We start from the raw sequence: 10,527 nt of genomic DNA, 5'->3' as shown, positions 1-10,527 counted from the left end.
AATGTTATTAATAAATCAACTTTATTTATAGTTTTTTCCAATTTTTTTCCACTACTGAGTCTGGTATCAATCGTGACATTTATGTATAATCATGATATTTTTTGAGGATGATGGGCGGACCATGATGCCCAGTATGAGGAGACGTGGTCGTAGTGTGCATGGTAACCAGGAGGATTGAGCATATCGAGGGTAGCCTCTCTTATACTTTCAAAGGAAACAGGTGCAATTCCCCAACACTAACACAGACCTTATTGTATCCTGTTGAACCTGTATCCTTTGTCCCCATGATGTAAACAGATTTTGGTCTCCACAACATGGGTGATAGCTGGACCACACACACACACACACACACACACACACACACACACACATTTTCAGTTTGACATCAGGTGAAAGTTTTGTCTCAGATTCTGATTCTTTGTCTGATCCAGCAAATATTTGGGTTTACATCTGGCAAACTGGTAAATTATTGGTTTCCATCATGTGACAACATAAAGGAGTTTGGAATATTAGAGGCATTATTTATAATTATATAACATATTGTTCCCTGATATCCATAAGCACAGATCAGCTGTTCTCTATGTTTCTGTTGTTTGTTTTACACCTTCATCAAAATTAATACACCAGTAGGACATTTTTACATCTGCCACTGCAGCAGAAAGTTTCCCCTATAGGTATGTAGTTCTTAAATTTCCACAAAATCTGTTTGTTATCTTTAATGACATGATCCATTTATTCACTTGGAGCAGACTCCACAGTGGCAGCTGGGCCAGGGAATGAGATGATATGTTTTTCTTACATGTTTGGTCTTTACAGCTTTCCTGTTTTTGTAACTTAACTGAGAGACGAATATTTCTGTTGTTGCTTACAGATGATGGATTTTCCATGTGGCTTTGCAGCATCCTGAACATGCAGTAAACAGTAGGAAGTCACAAGGAGATAAGGATCAAAATGTGTCATCGCTTCTGCTGACTGCATGAATGGATCTTTACATACATCCTCTTAATTATTACAGTAATCATATATATCACATATATATAGAGATAAGGTGCACCTAAACTTAAACACGCTCTTTTTCGTATTCTATTCCACTCCCACCATCCCTTAAAGCCCCGTGTGAAGTGAGCTGATGAAAATCCCTATATTATCCCTACATTTTAATTAAATTTGACACAGCCTTACAGCTGCTCCCATATTCGCTGCTTTCCTCGTGTCCTTAAATCTCCTCATAGCTGCTGCTCAGATTTTAATACATCCTGGTCTTTTCTAACCTGTAACATGATTAGATTGACAACCTGCTGCAATCTCACAGTGACCATCAAACAAAAAAAGACCTTTAATGCACAACTGCATCAAGAAACCAGACCCCTATTGAGTAATGAATTGCTGTCATTATGATCTGCCATTTGAGGAACAGCAGTGCCCCCTGCTGTTAGCCACCTATCTACATTTAAAGAACTAGACTGAAGGAGAGAGGGAGTAAAAGGAGGCTGATGAGAGAAAAGGAGGAAGAAAGAAAAAGGTGGAATGGTGAAAAGGCAGGTATAACAGAAAGGTGAGGGGCTAGAGGATTCACAATCCTCACAATACCTGTTTAGGATGTAATAGTGTTAGTGGTGTCAAAGAAAAGTCATATAATTGGAGTATATTTAATTTACAATTCACAGAACAATGTTGCACAGGCTTTTGATAAAATTGGTCAAATGCATAAGTGAGTGCTGCCTGATATTTTTGAAGAATGCGGGAATGTAGTGAAAGGGAGGATGAAAGAAGAACCACGGAGAGAGAGTCGACAGGAAGAGCTGAGGAGACGTCTGCATTGTTTTGTGTCAGTGTGGGACAGAGCAGCTGTTGGACACATCAGGGGTCACAATGAACACTGCAGACCAGCAGTGTGTGTGTGTGTGTGTGTGTGTGTGTGTGTGTGTGTGTGTGTGTGTGTACGTGTGTGCGCATGCAAGTGTGAGCGTGAGCGTGCATTTTATGATAATCGTGAAATGAAAATGAGGTGTAACGTTGGTTCATGGTTTGGCTGAGAAGATAGTGCATATGACAGGCCTGGCAGTTGCAACAAAAGAAAATGGCTGTGTAATCCAGCTGTTCGACAGATGCATAAAAAAAACAAGGCCAACATGAACGAGTGGTGGAAAAATAATTTATGAAACTCTCTTGAGTTGAAGTAGTGATGCAAAAACAAAAAAATCAGTTATGAGTGAAAATGAGAAATATTTAAAAACCAACAGCACCCACATATCTGTAGATTCAGGATTAAGCGAGAGCCAGTAGCAGGTTATGTTTAAGATCATAAATTACTTGGTTATAAGTTTAGGAAATAATCAGGATTTAGGTCCAAATTAGCACTTTCATAAGGTTAGAGTACAAAGGTTAGAGTTATGAATAAAAAAATCACTGATGATTTGTTTGAAACTTATAGACTGTATGAAGACGGACAGCATCTCCACTTCCTCCTGATTGTATGAAAATTAAGCTAAAACATCCCGGAGGTAGGTGCCGCCATCTTGAGCTTTTGTCGTCATTTGGAGCCAGAGTCTGCACAGTAGAGATTTTGGAGTGTGGCGGTCCAGCTGATACACACACTCAACCAATCACAAGTCAGTCTCAACTGTCCATCATGACTTTTTGCCGTTTTTCTACCTTCAAATAACCAATTCAAACTGAATTTAAGTAACATTAGTGTAATAAGAAGTACCTAAGACAACAGAAACCATCTTAGAGAACAGAACATGTATTTGACATAATAATTTGATCCATGCCACATCCCCTAACATGGAGGAGGTGTTTACATCCTATTCTGCAGTCAGCCACCAGGGGGCCAATCAAGATGATCTGGCTTCACTTTTGGGGAGTTGTCATGACATCCATCTTTTTTAACAGTCTATGGTTTGAAACAGGAAACGAAGAGCAGCTTCTTGCGTCAAAGTCTTTTGTATTGTTGACATAACCTCCATATAATACCCCTTGAATAAAGTGTAATAAAGCTGCTTGCCATATGGTGTTTTATGAGGTGAGGACAGTTTTTATGGTAAAATCTTACTTGCAAAGTAACAAATACCTATAGATGTCAGATAAATGTAGAGGAGTTGAAATTAAAATGTCTCTCTCTGGGTTGTAGTGGAGGTATAATCGTCAGTACTTGACTAAATGTCCTCTCCACCGCTGGTATAAACACATTCAGAGTCAGATTGGAAAAGGCTGAGTAGACAGATAACCACAGTTAATTAGCTATAAGGTTTCCGATAGCTTGTAGAAAGCCATTTGCTGCTCGAGCCTCTGAGCTGACTGTGCTGAACTTTTTTCACCAGCAGCTTTTTTTTTTCTTCTTGTGTTTGTTTCTTGCATTCAAGAGTCTTCAGGTCAAGCAAAAGCAAATGGTTCAGCAAAGCAAAGCAAACACGAGTCTCAGGAGAGGAAAGAGATGGCAGATAATATTAAGAGCTTGTCAGGGGGAAGTCATCACCAGGTCTTGAACTCATATGTGGCAAAGGACGTGGCATATTTCAGGGGTTGTGAAGCGGTCAAGATGTACAGCAATTGCAAGAACATTTGTTTCAAAGTCCAGAAAAGAAACTAACATGTCGAGATTGGGCCACAAACAAGACACTTGTCTTTTACCTGAGAGTCCACATCTGTCATATGAAACCTTATTAGGACACTTACCAGAGAAAAGCCTCAGCCAAGCTTGTGAAAGCCTTTGTCTCAGCTTTTTTGGGCATCATTTGCATTGATTTTGGAGAAGCACTGAAGATTTGCAGAGTGGATGCATGCAGCAGTCAGGGTTTGGAGTGTATTCCAAGGATTTTAGCTATTCCAGGAAGAATAGAGAGGGACCTGTCAAAGACGTAAGCAGAACCAACATTTTCCTCAACATCCGATCCAAGATGTTCTGCTTGACAGGATTTCCAAAGATTGTTTCAAGTGTCGAACATCGGTGTCTTGTGTACCGAATGTTTTGTTGAATAAAAAAAAAAAATCTGATTATTGTTTGCGGATTCATCTTCATGTGCACTTTATGTCAGACAAAATGAATATCATTTACTTAAAGAAACAAAAGGTAACATGCATCTCAGTCCTTGAGAACACGCGTCACGCTAAAAGTCTCACAGAATTTTCCAAGACTCTCTGGCAGCATAACACAACATGTGCTCATAGACGAGCCCTGCAGCATCTTCATAAGTCTAACCAAGCTAATTCACTAAAACCAGTCACTAAGATTAAGCTGCTGAACGTTAGCAAGTCTTTAGCTACATTATTTCTGCTGCATTATCCTCCCCTAACCAGAACAAGCCCTCAATCTTATGATAGTCAGCCTCTTTCTGTTCTTTCCAAACGTCGTCGTCAGATCTCTTGGATATTTTCACTTGAGAAATCCCACAATTCCTCCAACTAGGAATCAGGGGAGGCTGCTGCTGCTGAAAGTCAGCTGAGACGCCTGCAGCTCTCGGGATCCAAGCAGCTTGTCTGGACTCTTCAAAATGATCACAATGCATACTGTTCATCACCATCCATGACGGAGCAGAAGAGACAAAACAGCATGAAACTAAAAATCCACCGGCGACATCACTGTAGGTGAAAAACTGCTGCTGAGGAGAGAAACACTTGCGAGGCTCAGATCCAAGGCTGGCAGAAGTAAAGGCTTTGCACTCTGGCCAGTTTCTGAGTCGCAGCCAGACAGCTCTCTGATCAAGCTTGAAAACTGATCAAGTGAAGATCTTCCCTTTTTGTATTTTCCCACTTCCAGCACTCATCTACATATCTATGTAATTTTCGATTAAATAGTATCAGATCTGTGGAATAGTAAAGTTTGGGAGGAAATAAAGAATGTATTAGGAAACATGATGATCTGTGTCGTGTGTGTGTTGCAATGAGGAACAAAGGATATAAAAGATGCATTTTGATAGGCATCCGGCTTAAACCTAATTATTTTAACATGATTGTGGTTTTGAATTAGAACATTCAGCAATAGCTCTTCGTCAGGTCAAGTCAGTTTACGTCATAGACTGTAAATAAAGATGGACGATGCGTCCCCACTTCCTCCCACTGTACAAAAATGAAGCCAAAATATCCTGGGTATGGGTGCTGCCATCTTACCGTGATGATGTCATGTGGAGCCAGAGCCTGGGCAGAATTGATCGTGGTGTGAAGCTGTGGTATCGAGGTCTTACCAATAGACGCACTTGACCAATCACGAATCAGTCTCAGCTAACTAATTTACTAATTCTTACTAATTAAAGCCAAACTTACCAGGGAAATCTGAACTTGAACAAACATCAGTGTGATACGAACTACCTAAAATGAAACCATATTTGAGAAAAATGTATTTAACGTCTACTTTGACTTTTTAGTTCGGCCTATGTCCCATCTGCTAACATGGAGGAGGCACCTACACTGCAGCCAGCAGATGAAAATACTTGATTGTCTTTGGTTTTTAGTTTGGTGTATGGAATGGAGAGCAGTGATTGGTCAGCAGTTATTGAGGCGGCAGCTCAGAGACATTTGCTGGTGGTAGTCCATGTAATGTTTTAAAAAGAAAGACTCAGTAAACCAGTGAAACGAGGCCGAGCCACAGAGCTGATGTGATCTCTATTGGTAACAGTCAGGAGTCTCACTGCTGCATTTGAAACCAGATTCAGGCGAGATCTGACTGACTAAGTCCTACATAAAAATAATAATAGGGCATAAAGGTCCCAATCATAGGTTAAATTTAACATGCAGATTTAAATGAAGGCTCACTTTAATCTTCTTATTTTGCAAAGATTATCTCCTGAATTGCCTTGAAGCTGATAAAAGAAGGAAGCAGAATAATTTTAACTCTGAAATTAATTCAGCCTCAGGGATTTTAGTGGTGTAATTATCTGGCAGGTAAATTCAACATGACTGCATTCATGTATTAACAGATATTGGGAGCGGGAGAATGATTCCATCTGTGATTCTGAAGATTGTCTGACTCTTCATTACTCATGTAAATTGTCCATTTAACAGAAACATGTGGATGTCAATGTTAACAATTATTGTTACTTTAACAGAGTGGAATAAAGTGGTTAAACCATAAATACTTTTTTCACACAGTAATTTCTGCCATCTTAGCACCATGCTAACTACAGCATGGACATGAATAGAAAGCCTTCTCAGGGAGAGTTAGCATGCTAGCTTAATATGCTCCAGCATGCTGGCTGACAGCAGGGGATCCCCTAATCCTGCATTTTTGCCATAGTGTTCACTTCTACACTCTTATGTACCATTCACTTATTATCATTAGAGCATTCTGTCCATCAGTATTGCAAGGAACAGCTAACTCGACAAACAGTAGCCTACTATAGGACGTCTCTTTAACATGCAACTGCATAAACAATGAGTAATAAATCGTTTTTTCCTGCAATGCACATACGTGTGCGTGTACTGGGCAAAGTGCAGCATCATATATGTTTGGCTCAGGTGTGTCATACTGTAAGCATGAATCTCTATGCACTTGTGTAGGATGTGCTCTACATGCATGTCCAAATGACCTTCTGCAGGAGGGAGGGAAAAAAGAAATACACAGAACCCTGAAGACCCCCAATGAATAACTTCCTTATGTGGGTCTTATGTGTGCACTAATTTGTCTGTGTGTCCATATCATGATGTGCATTTGTTTTCATGCCCATGGACATGTCGGCACACACATGCTCGTTTATGCATATGTTACGTGTGAGTATGCCAGGAAGTGTGTGTGTGTGTGTGTGTGTGTGTGTGTGTCGTGACAGATGGTCCGTTTAATAACCTTGCAGATGCCCGTGGGGTTGGGATGCCCAAGATGTGGGGAGTGACCTTGTTTTTTATGACCACACAGACAGCAACCTGTTACAGTTGGGAGTATTGGTTGTATGCATGCGTGTGTGTGTGTGTGTGTACGGTCAAAGATTAAAGGAGACATATTATGCTCTTATATTCAGGTTCATAGTTTTAATTTGGGTTATTACTTACAACAAACTGTTCATTGTTCCTCTTTTAAGTCAGAAACACTTGGTTTTAGCTGCTGTCTCTTTAAGGCCCCCCTCCGGATAAAGCCCAGTCTGCTCCGATTGGCCAAGTGGCCCCCTCTTTTGTGATTGGTCGACCACTTTCAGCGTAGGTAGGAAATGTCGATCTCCGCTCTCGCTTAACCTGGCTGGTGGAGGTTAGCCGCTTGGCATGCATTATGTGAATATGGGGTAAATATGTAAATATGTCACATGACATCACCACGATGAGAAAGTATTGGCATGCCGAGTATTGCGTTCCCTTTACCATGAACATTGGGCTTTTTAACTTTGTAGAACCTTCATATCCCCCCAAAAAACATTTACAGACAGAAAAAAATTACAAAGAACAATACATCACCTTTAATAATTATATTACGTTTAATGTAATCAAAATGGTAACTATGGAATATGCATATTTTGGGATATACTTCTTCACTTACCTGTCTTGCGATAGAAATAGGTACCACTCTTATATCTGTTTATTCAAGCTGCAGCTCCTTTTTATTTTCAGAGTCAGACCGGCTAACTATAACTATAACTTCCCCCTTTTCTTGTCTTTATTCTAAAAGCTACTGCTATCTGTCTATCTAAGCATATTTTCCAAATTGCACAACTTATCATTTGAATTACACAAATAAATGCAAAACATTTGCTCTGAAACATATCTCACTGTGTCTTTTAAAATGTTAAAAACAAAAACACTAGCTCAGTCCATCAAACCCACAAACAAAGCCATAAACAAACAAATGTAGCACTTAAATAACACTGCATCATCGTTTGCAAGAATACACAGAATATGATGTGAGAGAAGGACTTTCCACATCTTGGTCTGACAGAGTTGAGTGAGAATAAAATCTGATACATGGAATGTTGCACGGAGACAGAGCATCAGGATTACACAGAAGAAGATGAATCATTAGAATGTATTACAGGAAAGACAAACATCCTCATTCTGCTGATATGAGAAAAACAATATCTGTAAAACCTTTCAGGGTTTTTGTTCCTCTTCAGTCTCCCTCCTCCATCTGACTGGATTCTTCTGCAAATGTATTCATTTCATTCTTGTTTTTTGTTTAATTTTCCCTATATATATATATGTGTTCTACCTAATTGCCTTTTTTTAGAGCCAAATGGCTGAGCTGAAAAAAGCTACGACAAAACCAGAGAATTACCATGTGTGGGTGGGTTCTTGTGCATGCGTGCAGGTGTGGGTGCAAATGAGCGTGAAGGGGCGTGCGTATGATCGAGTGTGGGTTGCATGCTCTCTTGTTCCCAGGACTCAGGATATGTGCTCGAGAGCGCCTGTGCGTGTGTGTGAAGGACTAATCAGAGCATGGAAGATCCTGTCGTGGCAGTAACAGTGGCAGAACACAGGACGTTCGAGTACAGTAATGACTTTCCATGTCAAGTCTCTTTTTCTTCCTCCCTCGCTGTCTGAATTTCAATGTCCGTACGCCAAATCAACAGGATAATTAAATGCGTGGTTCTGTTTGCTCTTTTTCCTTCTGTCTCTCTGGGCGATGCTTTCTGTTCCATCCCAATTTTCGGTCTTACTTTTAAAGCTGTGTAATTAGACTGGACTCGTCTATTTCCATTGCCAGAACCAATCTGCCCCCAAGCTGTTGTGCTGACACCCGGGCACATGGACACACAGGCCATCACACACTTCAGACCAGATTTGGGGGATCTTGAAGAAAATCAACTTGTGGAATGAACAGCTAATGAGCAGGATGGGAGTTCTGATGAGTGTAGAGCCAATTTTAACATGGTTTCCTATATTACTACGAGACAAATTTACTGTCCCCTGCAATGTACAACATCCTGTTTGATACCACGATTATTCTCCTACATACAATAAACTAATTCCAGTTTTCTCCGTCTTTATTCAAAATGGTTCTGTGCTGAGACCAATACTTTTCCATTAAATATGCATCGTTTTGGCAAGATAATCAGAAAGCACCACAAAATGTTTATTATGCAGATGACACCCAGCTGAATATATCTAAGAAGGCAGATGAAGTTAATCAGGTCAAATTTCAGGAATGTCTTAAAATACATTCAGGCCTGTGTGGGTGCGTGCATGAAGTATAATTCATCTCCAGTTGTTCATGTTTTATATTGAAAAACGTCCCTTTAGGGGGGTATTGCCTAATTTCATTGTCTTTTTTGTGTACATATGCAAATTGTTGCTGGGTGTGATCTAATTATTTGATACCCAATGTTGTCCAAATGCTGTTACTGTTTGCATGCACTGTTGTCACATTGAATAAAGAGGCAAAATGCAGTTCAGCGCCACTTAGAGTCCACATATTTTTTGATCAAACGTGAGAAATTTAAATTGAAAAAAGAACTTGAGAAAAAGAAAACAGAGGCAGCTCTCCTTCAAAATAAAAGAGTTGTGAGCAGTTATGGCTGCATCTGTACATTTAGGGAGAGCTAAACTAAACAAATAAACCAATAGTCTAAATAATGAATATCATAACTGTTGTATTTCTGACTCTTTTCCCCCAACTTAAGGAATTATACTTCAGGCAAGGACCTTTACTATTTAAAAAAAAATATAGGGTGGTTGAAGACACAGGCTCACAAGGAGAAAGTGATTCCAGCTTCACTGTCACATTTAGTAATAATGTAGAAATTACTATTGAGGACTCATGGGTCAGTATGTCGACATCCTGATGGGCCTTACAGCTGCTGTGATCTGATTGCAGGATGGTCTCTTCTTTAACCTGATGTCTTGAGTGGACAGGAATGATTGGAACTGGAAGGCAACGATTCCCGACTTAAAATGTGGGTCAATGACCTAAATTAGCGATCCACTTTCCACTTCATTCTCTCCTGTCCCCCTATTTTCGGCACCCTTGCTCAAACTCCAAGTGTAACTGAGCATTCTCGGAACGTCCCATTTCCAGAGTTGTGAAGTCGGAATGTGAAAAAACATGGACACTGTAAACAACTTGTGTTGTATTGATGTGTTCAGAGCGTTTAAACAGCACCGTCTGTCCAATATTTGCATAATAACGAAGAGCAAAAACAAGGATCAGGTGTGACAGACATATTAATAATATAAAACGATGCATGTTAATCATAAAAACGTCTGTTAAGCTTGATGGACATGCAGTTTGCAAGTGACAAAAATGTCACTTGCAAAAGTTCTCATTAGAAGCTATTATTTACAGATGATTTTAAAATAAGGTTTAATGGTTCAAAAGTGATGACGTCGACAACTCGGCAACTTGTGTACCCAAATTTTTGCAGACCTTCCGAGTTGTTGTTCCGACCTGGGACAGAGTTTGTGTTAAATTTCCCAGTTGTTGATAATTTTTCCAATTATTCCAACATGACCTGCACAATAATGCCAACATTCGTGACTGCGTGTTGCACAATTGTGGCGCTGTGACAAAATCTGTCTGCAGACAAACTGTTGCAGTTTATGTTTTGGAACAGAAAAGTATAGATAAATACCTTTGCACTGCTTAATAAATCAGAAATTAAATGATTAATGTAA

Source organism: Hippoglossus hippoglossus, chromosome 13 (assembly GCF_009819705.1).
Source record: "Hippoglossus hippoglossus isolate fHipHip1 chromosome 13, fHipHip1.pri, whole genome shotgun sequence".
NCBI lineage: Eukaryota > Metazoa > Chordata > Actinopteri > Pleuronectiformes > Pleuronectidae > Hippoglossus > Hippoglossus hippoglossus.
This window is presented reverse-complemented; position numbering follows the sequence as displayed.